Source organism: Polypterus senegalus, chromosome 5 (genome assembly GCF_016835505.1).
Source record: "Polypterus senegalus isolate Bchr_013 chromosome 5, ASM1683550v1, whole genome shotgun sequence".
Taxonomy (NCBI): domain Eukaryota; kingdom Metazoa; phylum Chordata; class Cladistia; order Polypteriformes; family Polypteridae; genus Polypterus; species Polypterus senegalus.
Genome location: NC_053158.1, coordinates 60093435 through 60118724, shown reverse-complemented (window position 1 = coordinate 60118724; position 25290 = coordinate 60093435). Strand labels below are relative to the sequence as shown.

Sequence of the window (25290 nt, the reverse complement as noted above, 5' to 3'; positions counted from 1 at the left end):
TGGATACTTTATTCGCCATCAATGATTGTTTTGGTAAAGCCATACTCAGTGTATTCATTAGATGAACGGTAAAAAAGTAAGAGCGAGGGGAGGATGACTTATCATTTTATATACTGTATTATTGTTATTAATGGCCCGGGGATATGAAGCACTGGTAACACAATAAACTACAGATCCCATAATGCAGCGCTTCAGCTGCCTTGCCGAACACTTACCGCGTCCCCACCGTCTCTTCAGTTGTTTCCTTACTTTGCGAAGGAAGCAGCTTTCTCAGAGCTTCTGCACTGTTTTATAAACGAACGATATATAAGAAAGTCCTTTTTCCTTGCCAGCAAGCAGCCTTTTTATTTTTTCCACGGGTTCTCTGCTGTTTTTATTGTTCATTTATTACGATTTTTATAGTTATTGTGTAGGTTTTATTTAATCCACGGGTTCTCTTCTGTGTTCACTGCGGTGTCTTCCATCGCACTGACCTTCGCCAAGGAAGCAGAAACTTACAACCACCGAAACTTTGTAACGGCACAAGACTTCAGGTCACATCTCTACAAAACAACCTAATTGAAGCATCTATATTTACTGGCAGTGCCTCAGGTGACACAGTTTTCATTCCTCGCATCCCCGTTACACCATCTAATCTCCCATTTCAATTCAAACGCGTTCAATTTCCAGTAAGGCTCTGCTTCGCAATGACAATTAATAAGTCTCAGGGACAAACACTACAAAAGGTTGGCATTGATTTGAGGCGGGATTGCTTTTCACATGGCCAACTGTATGTTGCATGCTCAAGAGTGAGCTCAGCACACAGCTTAGTCATATTACAATCAGAGGGCCGAACTGACAACGTGGTATACAGATAGATCCTTAACAATTCATTTTTTATATATTTTCGTTCAGTCTAAAAATGTTTACTTTTTTATTAATAAAAATATTCAGACAGTATTTCACCGCTGCGAAGCGTGGGTATTTTGCTAGTCTACACTAATAAAAGGCAAAGCCCTCACTCACTCACTCACTCCCTCACTCACTCACTCGCTCATCACCGATGTACGTACTTATTTCGGTGGTATGACGCCACTGTCGGCCACCATATTGAACTTTCCAACGTCACTAATTCTCCAATTTCCCGTGTAGGTAGAAGGCTGAAATTTGGCAGGCTTATTCCTTACAGCTTACTTACAAAAGTTAAGCAGGTGTCATTTCGAAATTCTACGCGTAACGGCCATAGCGGTCGATAACGGTCGACAACATCCACCCTGTTGAACTTTCTTATTTACGGCCCCATCTTCACGAAATTTGGTAGGCGGCTTCCCTGCGCTAACCGAAACCGATGTACATACTTATTTCAGTGGTATGACACCACTGTCGGCCACCATATTGAACTTTCCAACGTCACTAATTCTCCAACTTCCCGTGTAAGTAGAAGGCTGACCCCATCTTCACGAAATTTGGTAGGCGGCTTCCCTGTGCTAACCGAAACCGATGTACGTACTTATTTCGGTGGTATGACGCCACTGTCGGCCGCCATATTGAACTTTCCAACATCACTAATTCTCCAACTTCCCATGTAGGTAGAAGGCTGAAATTTGGCAGGCTCATTCCTTACAGCGTACTAACAAAAGTTAAGCAGGTTTCATTTCGAAATTCTACGCGTAACGGTCATAACGGTTCGACAACGTCCGCCATGTTGAACTTTCTTATTTATGGCCCCATCTTCATGAAATTTGGTAGGCGGCTTCCCTGCGCTAACCGAAACCAATGTACATGTTTATTTCGGTGGTATGATGCCACTGTCGGCCGCCATATTTAACTTTTCAATGGTCTAAGTTACTTATGGGCCCATCTTCAAGAAATTTGGTATGCGGGTTCCCAATGCTAACTGAATCCTACTTACGTACATATATATGTACATAGCCTGCAGCTCAGTCACCGTGTCAGGTGGCGTTGGGTCCCCCATCCCAACGCCTCCCACGTTGTTGGCTGCCTGCCTATATAAGGCCGTCCTCCGCTCCAGTCTCTACATTTCTTGCTTTGCCACGGGATTCACGTCTCCCTGCTGATAATTACAGCCTTTTTATTTAATCCACGGCTTCGCCGCTGTTTTATTGTTCGTTTATTACGATTATAGTTATTGTTTAGGTATTTTAGACTCATTCAAACCGTGCCCCCATTAACATGTCTATCGAGGTGATCACCATCGATCAAAGAACTGTCACTTACCGAGTGGTTTCCATGCCCGGAGATGGCACCTACCTTTTCCATTCTCTGTGTTACATATTGCACGGCCATATCAGGCTCACTCTTGATATCCAGAGGAACATTGTGTCTTATGTATTGAATGACTGGGACAGGTTCAAGGTGTGGACTGATGACGGTACAGGAGATAATTATACTATACAGGAGCACTATAAGAGTGAAATGCTTAAGTCCTTCACCTATGGTTCTGCATGTGAGTTGATGGCTGCTGCTGAATTGTTCAGTTGTCGCTTTCAAGTGTACCGAAATGGCCAAATATTTTACACCTTTCGACAACCGCCAATGCCTCTTAAACATCTTAGACTCACAGGTGACGATTTCAGTAGTGGACACTTTGATGTTTATGAATGTTTAAACTCTCAAAAGCTGGATGTGAAGTTATCGATGAAACCGGTTGCATGCTTACAACGCTTGACAGATGCCGAATGTCACTTCAACACTAGTCCTGCAAATACTGTCGTAATTGAAACAAACCATGAAACTCAAACCGATTATGACAGCAGCAATCCAAGCTGTGAGATTTGAAACAAGATTACTCTTCATATGCCCAACTGTACGTTGCATGCTCAAGAGTAAGCTCAGCGCACAGCTTGGTCATATTACAACCGGAGGGACGAACTGACAATGTGGTATACAAAGAGATCCTTAACAAATCATTATTGGTATATTTTCCCTCAGTTTAAAAAGGTTTAATTTTCTTCTTAATAAATATTTTAAGGCAGTACTTCGCCGCTGCAAAGACCGGGTATTTTGATAGTAATTCAACAATAAAGTTGAGTACAAAAGTTGAGGCTTGTAGTTAAATTATTCCTAAAAAATGTATGCACTGTTTGTATTTTAAATGGTTACATAAATAAGAGAAATCGTGATGAAGAACTTGGTGAAAAGCCCAGTCTAAAATGTTTAATGCTGCTGTGTGATGTCATCCTGAATGCCAAAGTCCACTCTACTACATGTCTGAAAATGTTCATGTTTTCTGCTGTTCATATAGATCTTAATGACTTAACAAACACATTCTTTACTTCCCCTAGGAGATTACATTTAACACAATATCTTCTTTCTATGTCTGTTACAGATTTAGAGATAATGTATTCTGTAACAGTGAACACGCTATGAGGGACTGATGAGTTATTCTTGGCCACTGAACTGCGTCTTGCATACAACAATGGCACAGCACTAAACATCCATCCAACCTATTGAGTCATTCCAACACAACACCTAGCAAATTGTCACATCCTTGCACGGCAGCAGTTATTTATATTTTCACTTTTCAAACTAACGCTACAGTCCCTTCACTTCACTTATTTGTCTGTGTCATTCCATCCTCTCTGCCTCTTTCTTATACATGTCCTCGCTGTCGGTCACTTCAATTTGACTGTTTCACAGGCTATGAGACGGTTGATGGTGTTGTCGGGGATATGTAGCATATTTAAATTTCATAGAAATGAAAGCTCTCTGTAATGCATCAAATGTATTGTTCATAAGCTACGTATCATGTTAAATACTACAGCAGTAAACAGAATAGTAAATAGACAGAGGTATATCACTCACCACAGAATATGCACCTGGACAAACTTGGCCAGTTTTACTGTATAATCACGTGGTGACCCACCACAAATATGTCCATAGCCCAATAGTTTAGGAAACACTGGCCTATATTTACATAATTTTAATAAGGCATTTTGAAATTGATTTACATTGCATTATTGCTCTTGATAATTCCCAATTAGTAAAACGTTCATGATTACTTAATCAGTGGCTTTTTCCATCAGGCACTCTTCAACAATATTGCAATATCATATATAAATGTCTATGTGTGGAAGTGTGTGTGTCTGTCTGTCCGGCCTGGAAGTGAGAGGTAGAGTCAGAATAAGGGCTCCCTCCACCTCCGAGGATACACAAGCAAGGCAAGCAGCACATCGGCAAAATGAAACCTCAGAAGAAAGACAAAGTTGCATAGCTACTAATGCACAAGCGATGCGAGCACATCAGCAAAACGAAACCTCCTAGGAGAGAGACACCCTGAGTAGTTCATTTCAATTACCTAAAATCTCTACATTTCAATTTTTTTTCTGATGATTTAAATAGTTTCTAGGACCCTGTGTGTTTTACAGCATGGGCTTACACAGCTAATACTGTATAACAGCTATTATAGCTGAACAAATCAGCTGGAACTAGTGAACTACATTATCCATCATTTAAAATAAAGTAAAACTAAAATGTTTCCACATTATATTGGGAAAGAACTAGGCAAGTAAAGTGTTATAAAATGTGATATAAAATCAGTCAAGGATGCAACTCAGCTCACTTTTAAGTTTGCCCAAAAGGGACTAGGAGGAAGCCATTATCCCTTCCACACCATGCTCCAGTCCCACATTATAGTGTCATCGTTCCACTGCTCCACCTTTTTACCATTACACAATTGTCCTTGAAACACCAGGCACAAGACTATTAAAATGACTACTGGTCCATAGTGTAAGCCCTTCTCCCAAAAAATGTATCAATTATGTGAAAAATGAATTAGAACAAAAATACATATATAAATCACACCTTGTGTAAGAAGCCTCTACTGATAATGTATAACTATAATGTTATCATAAATGTGACAAAAAGCAACAGTGTATCAGAAGATGTGTGAAATGTTCTGTAGAAAATGGATTTACAATAAAGTAGGTAACAACCTCAGTCCACTCCTGGACGGTCAGAAAAAAAGGATCTAAGGGCCCTTTAACACATTGCAGGATTTCAAACTATGCTCCTGGAAGTGATTAAGGTGAGGTTGACCCAGCATAAACTATGTTACAAAATAAGGAACCCACCTCCCTTCCTCCCACCACTGCCCTTCAAACAAAGTGCCTCCAGCCACTTGAAAACAATATCTATGTAGTCTGCCAAGATTCAAAAAAGCTCTACAAACAGAAAACAAGCTTATGAAAGAATTAGTTAGGCATCTCAGACGGACTATAGCTGATTTAGGTATAATTTTTAATTAGATGGGTTCAAAAATAATCCCCTAACCACTGGGGGTGTCTGAAATTTCCCCAGCAAACAAAATTGGATGTTTTTACTGTAAACGTTAAACTTACACTGTGCACTCATGATATGGTTATATTCTTTATAAAACAACTATTACCAGTCTATAAACATTTTATAATAATAAATTATCATTACAAAAATACTACTCTTGAAATGTGTTCTTGTCATTTTTCATTGTTTTATTTCATATTAAAAGGCTTTAATAACATTCAGAGTGGTAAGTGCTGCTTATAATGGATATCTGAACTAGTGCATTGCTCTACAGTCTAGTAATTCTGCTCCCAGTTCCACAGTGCATATCTCTTTTTCTTGCCTGGTGAAAGTAATTTAATGACATGATGCATTTTTTCAAAGCTGTCCTAGAAATTTATCAACTTCATTTAGTGTAGCATTGCACATTGCCTCTTCATCCTGCTTGTCTTGGATGACAGCCTGTAAAAGACTGGTACTATTGTGACTATTGCCAAACACGTGAGCCTAAGGAACATTTTACAGACTCTGACCAGCGAAATTTAATAATGTGATAGTCAATAGCATTGTCTCCTGTTTTGCCTTCAGAGTGCAGGAGGACTCTAGTGACTACTGCTGTTATCACTTCCTGAGCTCTGACGGTACCTGCCCTTCCAGTCCTAACAATAGTTAAATGACCCAACCACCGAATGTTGGCATCCATTGATGGACCAGCCTCTGAGGAAGGCAGACCTTTATAATACTGGAAGTTAATCCTAATACTACAGTCAATCATTGTTAGGTGAATTTGTGTCCCTATTGGTCTCATTGTTAAGTATGTTTTTTTTCTTTTTCTTTTATACCCAATCATTACAAACACCTGTTTCCAATTAACCTGTTCACCAGTGGAATGTTCAAAACAGGTGTTTTTTGAACATTCCTCAGCTTTCCCAGTCTTTTGCTGCCCCTGTCCCAGCTTTTTTGGAACGTGTTGCAGGCATCAAATTCAAAATAAGTGAAGATTTGCAAAATAACAATAAAGTTTATCAGTTTGAACATTCGATATCTTCTCTTTGTAGTGTATTCAATTGAATATACAGTGGTGTGAAAAACTATTTGCCCCCTTCCTGATTTCTTATTCTTTTGCATGTTTGTCACACAAAATGTTTCTGATCATCAAACACATTTAACCATTAGTCAAATATAACACAAGTAAACACAAAATGCAGTTTTTAAATGATGGTTTTTATTATTTAGGAGAAAAAATCCAAACCTACATGGCCCTGTGTGAAAAAGTAATTGCCCCCTTGTTCAAAAATAACCTAACTGTGGTGTATCACACCTGAGTTCAATTTCCGTAGCCACCCCCAGGCCTGAAAAGCTCACCTCAAAAGCTAGACATCATGCCAAGATCCAAAGAAATTCAGGAACAAATGAGAACAGAAGTAATTGAGGTCTATCAGTCTGGTAAAGGTTATAAAGCCATTTCTAAAGCTTTGGGACTCCAGCGAACCACAGTGAGAGCCATTATCCACAAATGGCAAAAACATGGAACAGTGGTGAACCTTCCCAGGAGTGGCCAGCCGACCAAAATTACCCCAAGAGCGCAGAGCTGACTCAGCCGAGAGGTCACAAAGACCCCAGGACAACGTCTAAAGAACTGCAGGCCTCACTTGCCTCAATTAAGGTCAGTGTTCACGACTCCACCATAAGAAAGAGACTGGGCAAAAACGGCCTGCATGGCAGATTTCCAAGACGCAAACCACTGTTAAGCAAAAAGAACATTAGGGCTCGTCTCAATTTTGCTAAGAAACATCTCAATGATTGCCAAGACTTTTGGGAAAATACCTTGTGGACTGATGAGACAAATGTTGAACTTTTTGGAAGGCAAATGTCCGTTACATCTGGCGTAAAAGCAACACAGCATTTCAGAAAAAGAACAACATACCAACAGTAAAATATGGTGGTGGTAGTGTGATGGTCTGGGGTTGTTTTGCTGCTTCAGGACATAGAAGGCTTGCTGTGATAGATGGAACCATGAATTCTACTGTCTACCAAAAAATCCTGAAGGAGAATGTCCGGCCATCTGTTCGTCAACTCAAGCTGAAGTGATCTTGGGTGCTGCAACAGGACAATGACCCAAAACACACCAGCAAATCCACCTCTGAATGGCTGAAGATAAACAAAATGAAGACTTTGGAGTGGCCTAGTCAAAGTCCTGACCTGAATCCAATTGAGATGCTATGGCATGACCTTAAAAAGGCGGTTCATGCTAGAAAACCCTCAAATAAAGCTGAATTACAACAATTCTGCAAAGATGAGTGGGCCAAAATTCCTCCAGAGCGCTGTAAAAGACTCATTGCAAGTTATCGCAAACGCTTGATTGCAGTTATTGCTGCTAAGGGTGGCCCAACCAGTTATTAGGTTCAGGGGGCAATTACTTTTTCACACAGGGCCATGTAGGTTTGGATTTTTTTTTCTTCCTAAATAATAAAAACCATCATTTAAAAACTGCATTTTGTGTTTACTTGTGTTATATTTGACTAATGGTTAAATGTGTTTGATGATCAGAAACATTTTGTGTGACAAACATGCAAAAGAATAAGAAATCAGGAAGGGGGCAAATAGTTTTTCACACCACTGTAGGTTGAAAAGGATTTGCAAATCATTGTATTCTGTTTTTATTTACGTTTTACACAACGTCCCAACTTCATTGGAATTGGGGTTGTACATCTGAATCATTCTCCATATATTATTCTGAAACTCCCATTGTCTTTGGACCTTGAAGATACTTCAGATATTAAGGATAACTGTTTGCATTTTAAATCCCCTTTTATTTCAATATGAAAAACACTCTTTTAACAACTATTTGAATTTATAGCTCAGTATAAATTTAAGGGCATTGATCATCTGACTACATTTCACACTTAAGAGCCCTAATATAATTTTCAGCTTCACTTTGCATCTTGCACAGAGAATGGGATATTGTGAGTTTGCTTTACTTTACTCCTGAGCCTGTGACACAGGAAGTGCACTTTTTTTTCTCTTGCCTGTCACAGTTAATACAATGCAGCCTTGCAGTGCACTTGGTCTAGTGCTAGCTGGCTGTTTTATGTCTGGTGATGTGGAACAGTGCATGTTATCTTTGACTAGCACTGGGCCTTGGAAATTCTGCTCTTAAAGAACTACACAGTTTTACTTCTACATTTACATTTACTTGCTTAGAAGACTCTTTTATCCAATGCACCTTACAAAGGAGGTCAATATAATCAAGTAAACATCAGTATGGGAGACTGTTTAGGAATGGGACAAGGTTACGAAATTGATCATCATTAGTCAAAAAGTTCAGAATAAATTGCAAAGTCTAAATCAGTTAGACAGAAATTTACCATACCAAAGAGTCTTAAAATGTTTCTTTGAGGGAGTAAGAATCTCAAATGGAGGTGGGCACCTCAATCCACCAGCTAAGAGTTACACATTAAGAGTGTAGATTAAGGTCTGATGTCATGCTGAGGTGGCATCACCAGACACCAGTAAAGAGCTTCAAAAATCTTTGACGTGATACACATGCAGAGCAGGTTAGAGATTATGAATGTAATAAATTTCACAAGTCTCAAAAAACTGATAGCATAGATCACATTAGCGCTAACAAATGGAAATAATGACTCGGTCAAATAAAGCTAAAGCGAAAAGGGATTGAATATTTGGACATAGGTGATATGACAGATGTATGTAGATAATGTTCGGCTTTAAAGTTTAAGTCAGATACTTGTAGATTGTCTATTTGTGTTGCAGTCAGGGTAAAGTAGTGGTTCTTCCCAATAAAGAAGTGTATCTGCAAGAAATAAATGATTTGTTATTTGGTGAAAGTGAAATCCACAAACACTATAGGCAAAATATCTGAATCTACAATTATGTGTTCACATTCGCATCATTCAAAGCTCAAAACGTAGATTTACACGATTCAGGACCATACGCTATGAGAATATATGGTCCCGCAACAATTAAAGCTACTATAAGTTTAATTTCAAAGAAACCACAATTCGGTCAGGTTTATATTTTTGATCACGGAGAAGCAATGCACATAGAATCAAAAGAGTTAAGCAATTGGACGTATTAGATATTCGACAGCCAATAATGGATACAAATGCATACGTTCAAAAGTATCGCACTTTACACAAAATTTATCTGAAAAACACGGACAAAGAAGTTTTCTTGGTTTTCTATATGAATCCGAAAGATCACACTCGCATATATAATAAACCAACATGTGACGAATTATCAGCGATAATAGTTTCAAAAGACGGAGATATCAAAGACAGAGTTGATATTTGTGTTTATCCAAAAGCACAGCATGATTCGTCGCAAGCGGCAGGTCATTGAAATGACTAGCATGTAGGGCCCACATGGGGGTTGGCGAGAGAAGCGAGTAGGGGGCACAGCACCCTAGAGTATATATATATATATATATATATATATATATAGGATACTGACCCACTGACTACTCTGTAAGTCAGCATCAAGGATTTAAAACTTAACTTGTACTGCTGCAGTGAGCCAATTTAGTTATCTGAAAAGAAGATTAATGTGTGAGCAGCTTGACTGGTTGAACAGCAGATGTACCGCTACATTTTGAATCATCTGTACTGGATGATAGCACATACTAGTACCCTGCCAGTAGAGAGTTGCAATAGTCCAGATGTAACAATACCAAAGCTTGGAACAAAAATTGTGCTCCATATTCTCTCAGATACAGTCAGATCTTGTGAATGTTGTATAGAGTGAATCTGTAAGACCAAAAGACCATTGCAACATGGTCAACAAAGGACAGCTGGTCATAAATTACCACCTTGAGGTTGCGTACAGAGTTAGCTATAGTGATGCTGAATAGATATGGACATATATATACATGTCTATATACTGGATATTCTATATTACTCACTGGATAAGTAGAATAAAAAATGTGCATAAATTAGAATTTACAATACGATTAAGCAGTTATTTTAATTTAGCACTTATTTTACTATGTAATTCTGTACCTTAAAAGACATTATTAATTTTAAAGTATATTGTAATCTCACCAATATGGTTTAAGCACTGTTATGCACTTAGTCTTGCATGTAACCACTCCACCAATGTAAAATGACACCCTGAAAACCATTGCTAAAGACTAGGTGAAGGATTAGCAATAAGGAAATTGCAAAATTCCAAGAGGTACTGATCATTAGCATAATAAATAAGGGGCATAGATAGACAGAAATTAATTGAGAAGTGGGTGTGACTGAAGGGCAACCACACAAAAGTGTCAAAATGCTATTAGGTGTTGTCCATTACCATAGCAGGCTTATTAAGGTATCTTACATAGGTTAAGCTATGTATAAAAATGTCCTAGTGCTCATGAACAGCACCTGTCTCCGGTGACCAAACACAGCTTTTTATTATTTTAATAAAAGTCTAAACTGAAACCAGAAGGATTTTGGGCTGTGTGATTTCCTTGCTTTGGATATTCTTAGTTTGGGATTTTAGTTTACAACATAGACAGATAATCTAGGGTAACAAGAAGTTTGTGTTTGCCAGGATTAGCTGGAGAAGGTGCTCCTTCATGCAGATTGGAACATTATTGAGACCTCCAGATATTCTAGCTGATACCATGTGGTCCTCTGGAGCACATGACGGGCACAACTGGATATCATCAACAGCTTATAGGTGTGTTCGTGGGCACAAAATGATCAAGGTACACTAAAGAGAACTCCAGGCTGACTTTTTCTGTAGCTAAAGAGAGTCAAATCTGACTCCAGAATTTGGTCAACAAATTTCCTTGATATGAGTCTTAAAGTTACCTTGAGCTGTGGAACCACTGAGTTTGGAGCAGAAAGAAAGATAAGAAAGTGAAGGAGATGGGGTGTTGAGGTAAAGTGGTATTTAGGTGATGAGTGCAGTTGGGTAGCAGTTTCAAGTTTCTTCAAGGTAGTAGATAGTGATTGACATTTAATTTTCTCTGTTTCATTGCATCCTTCCTCTGTTGATCCTCCTGCTGTTTGTGTTTTTTTTTTCTTTTTTTAATAAAATATATTCTTGCCTTTTGGTATAGCTTGTTTCTTGGCATTACTGCAGTTTTGAAGAGATGCCAGGAGAATAGTCTTCTATTAACAGTGTATAATATCTTTCCATTCTTCTATCCATCTGTCAATATTCTTATTCAGTTTATTCTGTTACAGGGTCCATGGAAAGTCAGAGTCTACCCTTAGTGAACTGGTTTTAGGGCAAGAACCAGCTGTGCATCAGACACCAGTCCACTGCAAGGTATTTGTATAATATATAATGAAAAATGTATTAAATTCTGTTATAATAGCATACTGAACATGCACAACTTAAATAATCTAAGCTACATGAGCCGCAAGGTAATTTCTGAAAAAATGATTGCAGAGTTACTCAGACAAGTCGATGGATGGAAAATTTAATTCACTGCAGCCATGCTTATTGCAGCATAGGCCTATGTCAGATTTTTGAAGCAGCAGTTGGGTAGCCTGCTTCAGCCAACAAAACTTGTGAGGTGAAACATATGGCCAGAATACTATTCTTTCATTAATAAAGTATCTATCTATCTATCTATCTATCTATCTATCTATCTATCTATCTATCTATCAATCAACAATTTACAAAAAAATGCATTAATTAATCAAGTTCCAAACCCAGTTATTACAATTATGGATCCTGGGTAGCTGGATTCTATCACTGTGACATCTGGTGCTAGGCAGGAACCATTCTTAGATGAGTCATCATTCTATCACAGGACAATGTTTCCATATTTAATATATATATTTTTATTATAAATATATTGTAGTTATGTTGGTATTGTAACACTGATACAAACTGAAACTTCAGCAAATCACAAGAAGGTCACATGAGAGCTAGAGTGACCCAAAATGAATTATCGCATCTATAGTACATGTTTGCCACTTTCCTAACGCACACTCATTCACTCTGCTTTGCTCCAGTTATAAAACAGCAAACCCTTTTAGCTTGTGTGGGACTCACAATTTTCAGCAATTTCAAACTAATCCAACACATTTTTTTAAACTGTGCTGTTAAAGAAACACATACCTGTTCCTACTATCTGAGACTTACTGTACATCTAAATATTGCAATCACTTAAAAAATAAAATAATGTAATAAAGGCACATTAAAGATAATTTATTCATGTATTTTGAAATTATAATGTATTATACTAAAAATAGCTATGGTGAAAGTGGTGTGGCATTAGACCAGAGGTATCTTTTTCATAAAGATTCAGAGAGACATTTTAGACCAACACTGGTCAAGCTGGCTGAGAGTCCACATTACATGCTTGAAGAAAGTAACCAAAAAGTCAAAGTATAAATTGAAAAAATAAACTTGTAAGCAGGTTAGCGTAATAGTGTGGCACAGTGAATAAGACTTTGGACTTCAAACCCTGAGGTTGTGGGTTAAAATCCCACCACTACCACTGTGTAACCCACTGAGCAAGTCACTTCACCTGCCTGTACTCCAATTGGAAAAAAAAATGTGAACAGTTGTTTTTCATATGTTGTATGTAGCTTTGGATAAAGACGTTGGCCAAATAAATAAATGTACTATAATAAAATAAATGTAAAAACATGACAAAATTGCAGAGAATTAGAACAAATACAATAATTGTCCAAGTGCAGTAACTGGATAACCATCTCTCTCACATGTTCACCCCATAATAGCTAATGTGTGGTGAGTGTACTGGTGAAAGATGGCTGCCATTACATCATTCAGGTGGATGCTGCACATTGCTGGTGGTTGAAGTGCCTTCCATCTTTCTATGTAAAGCATTCTGAGTGTCTTGAAAAGCCCAATATACGTAAATGCAATATCTTATGTGTAGCACTTTGTACTTTCGAATTTGTTCAATTTACTAACTATCCCAGAATCTATGTAATAAATATAAGGTCAAGCATCCATCCATCCATCCATACTCTTACGCTTATTCGAGGTCGGGTCATGGGTGCAGCAACTGGAACAGAGATGCTCAGACTTCCCTCTCCCTGGCCACTTCTTCTAGCTCTTCCGGGGGAATCCCGAAGCATTCCCAGGCCAGCCGGGAGACATAGTTCTTCCAGAGTGTCCTGGAACACCTCACCAGGGAGGCGATCAGGTGGCATCCTGATCAGATGCCTGAGCCACCTCATCTGACTCCTCTTGATGCGGAGGAGCAGCGGCTCTACTCTGAGCCCCTCCCGGATGATTGAGCTTCTCACTCTATCTTTAAGGGAAATCCCAGACACCCTGTGGAGGAAACTCATTTCAGCCGCTTGTATTCGCGATCTCGTTCTTATCGGTCACTACCCATAGCTCATGACCATAGGTGAGGGTAGGAACGTAGATCAACTGGTAAATTGAGAGCTTTGCCTTATGGCTCAGCTCCTTTTTCATCATGACAGACCGATGCAGAGCCCGCATCACTGCGGACAACACACCGATCCACCTGTCAATCTCACGCTCCATTCTTCCCTCACTCGTGAACAAGACCCCAAGATACTTGAACTCCTCCACTTGGGTCAGGATCTCGCTCCCAACCCTCACCCTTTTCCGGCTGAGGACCATGGTCTCAGATTTGGAGGTGCTGATTCCCATCCCAACCGCTTCACACTCAGCTGCGAACCGATTCAGAGAGAGCTGAAGATCAAGGCTTGATGAAGCAAACAGGACAACATCATGTGCAAAAAGCAGTGACCCAATCCTGAGTCCACCAAACCGGACCCCCTCAACACCCTGGCTGCGCCTAGAAATTCTGTCCATAAAAGTTATGAACAGAATCGGTGACAAAGGGCAGCCCTGGCGGAGTCCAACTCTCACTTAAAACGGGTTCGACTTACTGCCGGCAATGCGGACCAAGCTCTGACACCGGTTGTACAGGGACCGAACAGCCCTTATCATGGAGTCCGGGACCCCATACTCCCGGAGCACCCCCCATAGGATTCCCCGAGGGACACAGTCGAACGCCTTTTCCAAGTCAACAAAACACATGTAGTCTGGTTGGGCAAATTCCCATGCACCCTTCAGGACCCTGCTAAGGGTGTAGAGCTGGTCCACTGTTCTGCGACCAGGACAAAAACCACACTGTTCCTCCTGAATCCAAGGTTCGACTATCCAATGGACCTTCCTCTCTAGAACCCCCAAATAGATTTTTCCAGGGAGGCTGAGGAGTGTGATCCCTCTTTAGTTGGAACACACCCTCCGGTCCCCCTTCTTAAAGAGGGGGACCACCACCCTGGTCTGCCAATCCAGAGTCACTGTCCCCAATGTCCATGCGATGTTGCAGAGACATGTCAACCAAGACAGTCCTACAACATCCAGAGCCTTGAGGAACTCCGGGCGTATCTCATCCACCCCCAGGGCCCTGCCATCAAGGAGTTTTTTGATCACCTCGATAACCTCAGTCCCAGAGATTGGGGAGTCCACCTCCGAGTCCCCAGACTCTGCTTCCTCATTGAAAGGCAATGTTAGTGGGATTGAGGAGGTCTTCGAAGTACTCCCCCCACCGACCCACAACGTCCCAAGTCGAGGTCAGCAGCGCACCATCCCCACCATTTATGGCGCTTTTCCACTGCATAGTACGGCACGACACGGTTCAGTTCAGCTCACTTTTGGGGGGTTTTCCACTGGGAACAGTACCTGGTCCTTTTTTTAGTACCACCTCAGCCGAGGTTCCAAGCGCACCGAACCGTTACCAAAACGTGACGTGTAAACTCTGCTGGTCACTGATTGGCCAGAGAAAATCGTCATTACTGCGTCACTGAACTTGCGACATGAGACACAACAGACCCGCTAGATTTTTAGCACAGCCAGCGAAGGTTCTTACCCTTGTGCGTCATTGAGCTAAAGTGTTGTCGTTGTCTGCGTGTTGTTGTAAAAGTTCCAAAATTCTCTTGTTTTTTTTAGCTGTGTTTTCTTTGGCTGCCATCAGCCTCTTTTGAAACAAACTCCTTCGTCTTGCTGTTAAAAACATCCACATGTCGAGAATGAAGAACACCATTCCGTCGATATGCTCCATTGTTGTGTGTTTGTTTGTGGCACGTTTACGATGATGTCACGGCAGTAGAGGCGGCGCAACTATAACGACACGTGAATAATCCCGCCCACTCTAAAGCGGTACTAAACTGCAGTCGAAACGCAAACCGAGCCGAACTGAGCCGAACCAAGGTGAGCTGTACTGAACCGTGCTGTGCCGTACTATGCAGTGGAAAAGCGCCAATACAGTGTTGACACTGCACTGCTTCCCCCTCCTGAGACGCCGGACGGTGGACCAGAATCTCCTCAAAGCCAACCGAAAGTCCATGGCCTCCCCAAACTCCTCCCACACCCGAGTTTTTGCCTCAGCAACCACCGAAGCCGCATTCTGCTTGGCCTGCCGGTACCTATTAGCTGCCTCTAGAGTCCCACAAGACAAAAAGGTCCCGTAGGACTCCTTCTTCAGCTTGACGGCATCCCTCGCCACCAGTGTCCACCAACAGGTTTGGGGATTGCCGCCACGACAGGCATCGACCACCTTATGGCCACAGCTCTGGTCAGCCGCCTCAACAACAGAGGCCCATTCGGACTCTATGTCCCCCACCTTCTTCAGGACGTAGTCGAAGTTCTGCCGGAGGTGTGAGTTGAAGCTACTTCGGACAGGGAACTCTGCAAGACGTTCCCAGCAGAGCCTCACAACACGTTTCAGCCTACCAGGCCTGACCGGCATCCTCCCTCACCATCAAAGCCTACTCACCACCAGGTGAGACAGCTCCACCCCTCTCTTCACCCGAAAGTCCAAGACATGTGGCCGCAAGTCTGATGACACGGCCACAAAGTCAATCATCAAACTGAGGCCTAGGGTGTCCTGGTGCCAAGTGCACATATGAACACCCCTATGCTTGAACATGGTGTTCGTTATGGACAATCCGTAACAAGCACAGAAGTCCAATAACAAAACTTCGCTCGGGTTCAGATTGGAGGGCCCATTCTGAATTTTGTCATAGCCCACGTGAGCGTTGAAGTCTCCCAGCAGTACGAGGGAGTCCCCAGAAGGTATGCCCTCTAGCACCCCCTCCTGAGATTCCAAAAAGGGTGGGTACTCCAAACTGCTGTTTGGAGCATATGCACAAACAACAGTTAGGACCCGTCCCCCCACCTGAAGGCAGAGGGAGGCCACCCTTTCGTCCACCGGGGTAAACCCCAATGAACAGGCTCCAAGTAGGGGGGCAATAAGTATGCCCACACCTGCTCGCCGCCTCTCAACGGGGGCAACTCCAGAGTGGTAGAGAGTATAGCCCCTCTCAAGGAGATTGGTTTCAGAGTCCAACCTGTGCATCGAGGTGAGCCCGACTATATCTAGCTGTAACCTCTCGACCTCGCGCACTAGCTCAGGCTCCTTCCCCTTCAGAGAGGTGACATTCCACATCCCAAGAGTCAGCTTCTGTAGCCGAGGTTCGGACTGCCAAGGTACCCACCTTTAGCCACCACCCAACACACTGCACCCAACCTCCTTGGCCCCTCCTACAGGTGGTGAGCCCATGGGAAGGGGGACCCACGTTGCCTCTTTGGGCTGTGCCCGGCCGGGCCCCATGGGTGCAGGTCCGGCCACCAGGTGCTTGCCATCGAGCCCCAACTCCAGGCCTGGCTCCAGAGGGGGGCCCCGGTGACCCGCGTCCAGGAGAGGGAAAATGTCGTCCAAAGTTTTTGTTCTTCATAGGAGGTTTGGTTGAACTGCTCTTTGTCTCATCTCTCACCTAGGACCATTTTGCCTTGGGTGACCCTACCAGGGGCATAAAGCCCCAGACAACAGAGCTCCTAGGATCACTGCAGTTCCTGGAAAATGAGTTTCAGGAAATTTGGCAACAACATCAGAAAAGTGTCTTTTGAAACTGCTCATACTATATGACAAGTGAACTAATTGTCTAACATGACAGAAATTCTTCCAACCATCCACATGCCCAAACTTAAAATGCAATTGAATGTCGCATCCCCACTCATACTCCATGGAAAATAACAGCTGATTAAGTTGAAATTTGGGCAAACTCTGCATCAACCACTGATGCTGTTATTAAGAGTGAAGCCAGGAGTTCCTTCTTCACTCAAAGAGTAGTGGAAATTTGTAACAAACGACTGAGATGTGCAAACCTTGACAATCTTTATTTAAAAAGTATCTGGAGGAGATATTGAAAAAACATGGTATTAGCTATTAAATATGGACTGAACGATCTCTTCTCATTTGTCAAGCTTTTTTTTGTCTAAACATATTATGTGAAAGAAAAGAGGTGTAGACAGGGCAGCCAACACTCCATTAAGATTCCCAAACTGCATTCAATGTAATGTCATGATTTTGATTATCATTATCACCCTATTCTCATTTATTTCCTTGTTTGAGTTTACTGTATATATCTGAGATATGTACTGTATATTACATTATTGTAATAAAAAATGTGTACCAAATCATATTTAGATGTTTGATTGTATAAGGAAAATGTGAAATCATGTGAGAGTTTGGGGAAAACGACTCAACTGAGAATCCAAAACAATTCTTTGTAGCCAGTTCTGGAAAGTGTATTGAATAGTAGCTACAATAATAAAGTATAACCTCATTTTTTTCGGTGTCATGTTGTTTCTGTTTCATTTTCTGTGAGCCCTCAAGTCTAAGAAGACACCACAAGCCTTATTATTGTTTTAGGAGGCTCTACTGAGAATATCTATAGCATCAGTACTTTCCAGGTTGGAAAGCTTTTCTATTGTGATAAATCTTCAGAAGCTATTGTCAAATGTAATAAAACAAAGTACCTTCTGTACAGATGTTTGACCAGGGATGTGTAGTAAAATAAAATGAATGAATAAATAATGTATACAACAATGATATGCCTCCACTTCCCCTAAAAAGTCACAGTTTTTGCATTGAAGTTCATCTGCTTGTATTTGTTTGACTATCCAGCAAAAAGCAACCAAGAAAAATGTAAAGTATAGCCAAAAGAGTTATGTTTTCTGTATCATTTTAATATCAGTAGCTATATTTATTGCAGAAATCAATATGTCTTCTTTATGTAATGTTTTGGATAATGCATTCTATTACATTTTATAAGTAGAAAATTACGCTTTACGACTAGGTTGTCTTACGGTAATACACAAAATGTCCATAGTTGCTTCATCATCATTACCATCATTACTAAACACATAATTAACTTTTTAGTTATTGAAAGTGTCAAATACATGCATATATTGGATAGTTGAAGGGCTCGAGTGACTGTAATTCTACTGCCTGTGTCCTAATGCCTTTATCTCACCTCCCGGAAATAGATGGCTATAACACCTCTGAAAACGCAACCTTTTCTCATCCACTTAAACCCACCTCTTCCTGCCAGTAGGACCCACAACCAGCTAATCTTTGGCAGTTCTGTTGTGAACACCACAATTATTGCATGACTTTTTCCTTGTTTTTTGCAAATCAGGTTTATGGGGTGACCAGCTGGTACCTCAACTCTTTATCATTGTTGTCTGCTTCTCTTACAAAAGGTATCTGTGTTTAGCAGTATACCTAAATTCATCTTATTTATCTAATTAATTTTGCCTTTCCATTTTTAACAATTTTAACAAAAAATAATAAGCCTTGATGTTAAGCAGTCATAAAATGTAGATGTAAGTATTGATAATTTGATTTTTTTTTAATTTTTTGGTTCAACGGTCACCCAATGGCTTTTTCCAGTCTTGCTATTGTTTGTATTATTTTGTTGCTGTTGCTTTCTTCAAAGTTCAGTTACAAAGTCATTTCTGTAGTCTCTAATTTCGCAGCTGGTCATCATTTCCTCCCAGCATGCCTTCTTGTATGTTTCCTCATTGTTACATGATGTGCACATGCATCGGTTTATTTAGTTCCTGGTGGCATTTGAATTAATGCTACTACTCACCTTAAGGTTAGCTCTCAAGTGTTTGCACTTGAAAAATTAAGAACTGAAAGTTTCTTTTTTTTCTCTTTTATGCAGCATATGTTAATGTGCTTTGGATGTCTTAATTGCGCCTTAATTACTGTGATCATTTTTTTGGTTACAACTCATGATTTCATTATTTTTATTGGCAGATGCCAGTTTCTGGTCTCTGTAGGGCCAATAAAATAGATTCTTGTAAGATCTGTCATAGGCTGCTGGAAAGGTGTGTGTGTGTGTGTGTGTGTTGAAAGGACTGAATAGCCACCATTTGGAGTATCTCTTGTTAAGTTAGTGTCCCTTGCTTGTATCAAAATGTCCTTTGTCACAAAATGACCTTATCTGGAATGTTGGATATTGACATTTATAGGCTATGAGGAGTTTAGGCTTTAGATACCTAAATACTTCAGTTCAATGTGTTAAGATTAAATTTCATCTTTTATTTTAATTTGTAGTCTTTTTTGGTTATTTTCATGTGTTGTTATTTCATTTAGGACTTTTGTTTCCTTGAGAATTTATTACATTTCATTTTAATGAAGTTATGATTTTTTCGGGTCTATTTTTGTGTAGTTATATGACATCATTTTATTTTCAACTGGTGCCTTAATTTTGTGGTCATTTGTTTGTGTGTTCTAATCATGTTGCTATGTTACGATCACCAAAACAGCGTGATTTTATGGTATAAAGGGCAGAGTCAAGCATTTCCAGGTTGTATAGGACGTGGAAATTCTCAAAAGCATTGGTTTGGACATGGGCAGAGGAGAGATGCTGGGTATATTGGGAGAAGGATGCTAAGGAGAGAGCTGCCAGGGAAGAGGAAAAGAGGAAGGCCTAAGCGAAGGTTTATGGGTGTGGTGAGAAAGGACATGCAGGTGATGGGAGTAACAGACCAAGATCCAGAGGACAGGAAGATATGAAAGAAAATGATCCGCTGTGGTGACCCCTAACGGGAGCAGCCAAAAGAAGACGAAGAAGAAGATTTACCAGCATTTTGTTTTGTTTTCCAGGTTATTGAAATTTTGGCTATGCATCTTTTAATTTTGACCAACTGTTTAATGTTAAGGTTTAACACTCAATATTTTCTGACCTAATAAAAAGCAACTGAGAAACGTTCACCATCCATGGATTTTGTCTAGTGATTATGAGCCCATGGTATACAGTTTTAGTCTTCTCAGTTTTGATCCTTGTTTGTTTTTTGACAAAATTTTCATCTCCCCGTTTTTGTATGTCAACTAAAACCATTACTATCACTTTGCCCCAGTACATAACAACTGGACAAGTATTGAAATATGTATTAGTATGAGAAAACATTAGTATGTGCTTGGGGTTCTGTTTTTTTCAATATGGAATGGAAAAGTTCAGGACAATTAAAAGGGCTTCTAGACTTGCACTACATTTTCCAGATATATAAACAGCCAAAAGAGGGGTTTGAAAGAAGCTTACTTTATACTAATTTACATGACGCATAAAGGTTGTGACTGTTAGGGCTTCAATAAGACACTAAATATTCTAAAAACTTAATTTAGTGATCTCTGAAAAATAAACTTAAAATTAATAACCAAATTTAATTTTTTTTTTTTAGGTAAGTTACAATAATTCAGTGGGTAATGAAGCTGCGGCCTCAAACCTCCTGTAACACTCTCATATAGCATTTTCCTAGGTGGAGACAGTATCAGTATGACAGTATGCATGTCTGAGAAAACAGAATTCTTTATTTAATGTGGTATCACTTGTATCAATAAAATATAATCACTCTGCTAACTAGTGCAATATTTGCATCTTTTGAATTATTTCTATAATTCTATTTTTTTAAAGCAGGCATATTTTTCACTGTGAAGTTAACTGTGTAACTTACACAAACTGGGCAGTAGAACACTTATTTGTGTGATGCCACCTTATAAGCAGAAAGTCAAAAAGCATTTACATTTTTTTCAACAATTTCCATAGTCTTCTACATCCTATACTTTGAGCAAAACAATGTTTTACTAACCACCTTTTTGTGAATATTCAGAACAGAACTCTTCTGTCAGTGAAACCTGCAGATAAAACGTTTTGAGTAAAACAGGAAGATACATGTAGGAAAGCAAACAAACAAAAAACAGGTCAAGAACAAAATGAAGCCAAAGCCCAAACTTTTGGAGATTTTTGGTTTCCTCACATCAGATAAAAAAATGACTTCCTAGCTGTCCTTTTATCCAGTTGCATTGATTAAGCACAGGCCACGACTTCAGAAGGCACTAGAAATGCGGGGAAGCAGACCTAACGATAGGATTTCAAAATGGCGGCAATCGAAAGCCTAATAGTGCATCCAAGACAATGCAAAACAAATTACAAAATCTAAACCATTACAGTTTTCATGTAATTAATAGAATGAGAAGAATCCTCATACTCAAAATCCCCAATACAAATACAAAATCATGCTAAATAATCAGCATAAAACCAAATCATGACAAGAGCACCCAGACTGTCGACATTTGAATAGCAGCATCTACTGGAGTGTCAAAAGAAATGCTCAATGTTTTCTTGTGGGCTAGGCTTTCATTAACTAAAAGGATAAGTTTTGTGTTTTTCTAGTCAAAGTTATTTCTTTACAAACATTCTGTATATGCATTTGGAAACCGATATCGTGTTCTAAAGTTAATCATTTTCTATAAATTTAAAAAAATATCTTGTCAACGCTGACACTATACATTGTAGTCAATGAGGCAGGCAGGAAAAGCTTATAAACTTACCAAATATATCGATTTTTTTAAGGCAAGACAGTTGTCAACAACAAGAACAACATTTATTTATATAGCACATTTTCATACAAACAGTAGCTCAAAGTGCTTTACATATTAAAGAATAGAAAAATGAAAGACACAATTATAAAACAAAATAAATCAGCATTAATTAACATCGAATAAGAGTAAGGTTCAATGGCCAGGGAAACAGAAAAAACAAAAAAACTCCAGACGGCTGGAGAAAAAATAAAATCTGTAGGGATTCCAGACCATGAGACCGCCCAGTCCCCTCTGGGCATTCTACCTAACATAAATGAAACAGTCCTCTTTGGATTTAGGATTCTCACGGAAGAGCTTGATGATGATGATGGTCACGTAGACTTCTGCCTTTTAATCCGTCCATCATTGTTGGAGCATCATGAAGCTTTGAGTAGGTGGTGGTGGCGCAGGGTGTATTGATTGATTGTATTGTCGAGTATTGATCTGTACCTTGGGATTATACGAGTGGTTCTCAAACTGTGGGGTGGGCCCCCCTAGGAGGGTGTGAAGTAACAAAAAGGGGGGCACGAAGATGTGAAAAAAAGAAAACAAGAATTGAAAATCTGAAAAATACATCTATTTAAACCAAAAGAAATTAACTTAAACTACATTCTGATGCTAGAAAAATAAATATAGAGTTAGATAAATGTTGATAAAAGTTAAGTAGGTATAATAAAATATGCATCTATGATATATCATTAGTTAAAAAAGAACAAATTGGTATTAGTGGGTTCCTTTAAAAAAAAATGGGGGGCGCAATTAAAACTGTTATGAAAACTCGGGTCACAAATACTTAAAGGTTGAGAAACGCTGGATTATACATACATTGTAAAATAATTTGTACATATAATTTTTGAACAAAACGAAGACCAGCTGTGCATGATAGCTTAGCACTTAATCTTTGGTTTCCTCCAGACAGACCAAATCACAGTAAACTTTTCATGCCATGGGGTTGGTTTTGTTTTCGTTTACTCCCATATTTATTTAAGAGAATTTACACAAGTGAATAGAAAATGTATCCTTACCACGAGAAAAACAGTATCACAAACATGTGATAAAATGATTATTTCCAGATCCCTTTTGTTGTCATAAGCATGCATTAGAAAACACAGAAGGCCCGGATCAATACGCAAAAGCTGCCTCGGCTTGAAAATGTGACAAATATGTTAAGTTTTAAACTTTTCTGTGTCTCATACACTCCTTTGTAAGTGCCAGAGCAGACAAGATATATATTTTTTTATTTATACGTAGTGCTATCTTCAGAACACATTTTTTATTGGCAGATGCATAAATACCATGTTTGTTGAAAAATATCTTTTACTTACAAAAATGCTGAACTTATTTTTAAGTAAAAATCCCCTCCATGTGGACATCTGATTGAATTGCTGTCATGATTAACAATAGTATAACAGTTTCAGCTCCAGGTGCTAGATAACTCACGGGGGACAAAACATTAGACGTGTTTTGCACATTCACCTCAGCCTGCCCTTAAGCATACAGAGCTCAGTGGTAATTCCTGTAATTATTAATACCTCACCCACATTACATGACACCATTGTGATTATATGTTCGGAATATTTCAGAGTTTATAGAATCAACACACCTCTAGAGTAATATAGTGCTTGCCTTCAATTTCCAAAAGTAAAACCTGGAAGCTTTATTCACTTCATGCTTTTTCCTATTTGAGCTGGAGTAGGAGTAACTTCCTCTGACCTGCCCCACATGCACAAGGGAGTGAGTGGAAATGTGTGTGACATTTACTTTAGCAATTTAAAGCCCTGGCATATTTGCTACATTTTTATTGCAAAATGTCCAGGAGCAGCTGGGGGCTTTTGAAAAATTTCTCAGCCTGGCGTTCCATTAAAAATAAAGCATGGGGATGAAAGAAATTTTAAGGAAGTGCAAATGCAATTTCAGACAGGCCGCACATTGTGGCTTTGGCATTTGTCTGCTTGACCATTAAAATAATGTACATTTTCTGCTTAAATAAAGATATTCCCAAAGGGATTCTTCAGAGTGCATCAAAGTGGCTGTGTTTGTGCTGCTGTATATGGCAGTCATGCAGACAGAACTTCCAAGGCATTTGTGAGGTTTTTCTTGTGCTGCATCCATTTTGATCTGAAACAGCAATACCTGCACAGCTAGTTTACAAGACGGAATCAGTGCTTCCAGACTTGTTTGGCTTGTGCAAGATTAGGGAAATTGATTAAAATAATTAGTTCCAGATGCACATGAACACCTTTATTTTTTAACCATCCATCTGCAAAGGATTAGAAGAATCTGCTTCTTAAGGAAGACTGCAACTCTGTTGTAAACCACCAGTTTCACTTAAATTTCATAGAGTGATGCTTTGTACTTTTCAATTCTCTCTGAGAAAATCTATCTATTAACATGTTACATACATACACATGTATTTTCAAAAGTATAGGGGCTAAAGGAGAATGAGAACATAATAGAAAACTCTTCAACCTTATTTAGGTCTTCAATCCATGTGTAATCAATGCACCTTTCAACCGTGTCTACTGTATATCTTCATTCTTGTGTGATCAATGCACAGTTCATGCAGTGTGTGAAAGTTTGTATAACCATCCAGCTATGTCTCCATCCATTATGTGAACTTACTTACTGCAAGGCACACATATACTTTGATTAGCGTAGGCATGTCCTGTCTACATTTGACTTCTCCTGGGAGTACTCTTGGTAATACTGCATGTATTCATATATGGTACAATAGTCTTAGATTACCAAAGAAAATGATCTTTAAAACTAGTTAGCTGGCGAATGACAGTTTATTTGCTTATAATAACACTATATAGCATTAGAATAAACAAAAAAAAAGTTAATGCAATAAAGAGTAAAAAGAATGGCTTGTACTTTTAAACAAACAAACATATTTTATATGGCCTCCCTTAGAATGTAAAACTAATGCAAATCACTTTGGTACATGAGTCGTCCTGTAATAAATTCTTCCCAGTTTCAGCTTCTTTCTAACTCTTCTTTTGACTCAGGCTGAATTTTATTATTTTCTCTGTTAAACCGATCCCATAAAGTTTCAGTTATGTTCAGGTTATGCCTCTGAGGTAGCAAATCTAATATCACTGGACAACAAATTTTTTTAAAAGTTTTCCAGAGAAATTATTAGTGATTATGATAGACAGCTGCAAGCTGAAATATAATTTCAGACTGACTGTATCATGTAGAAATTTACAGAATCATAAAACTAACTTTTATTGAATTTAACATGTTTCATTTCTTAATGATGATGACACATTCCAATAGTTCAACTGTGCTAAAAATGTTTTGCTATTGATTTTCATTTGCACTCAGCATCTGATGTT

At 39.4% G+C, this 25290-nt stretch overlaps 1 long non-coding RNA gene across 1 annotated transcript in view; it reads left to right on the top strand.

The window, feature by feature from the left end:
• Window positions 1-25290, top strand: part of LOC120529979 — a 78767-nt gene that overhangs the window by 33980 nt on the left and 19497 nt on the right. Inside the window, exon 2 of the long non-coding RNA XR_005633842.1 lies at window positions 11457-11541. This is a non-coding gene — a long non-coding RNA (uncharacterized LOC120529979). The remainder of the gene's footprint in view (window positions 1-11456; window positions 11542-25290) is intronic.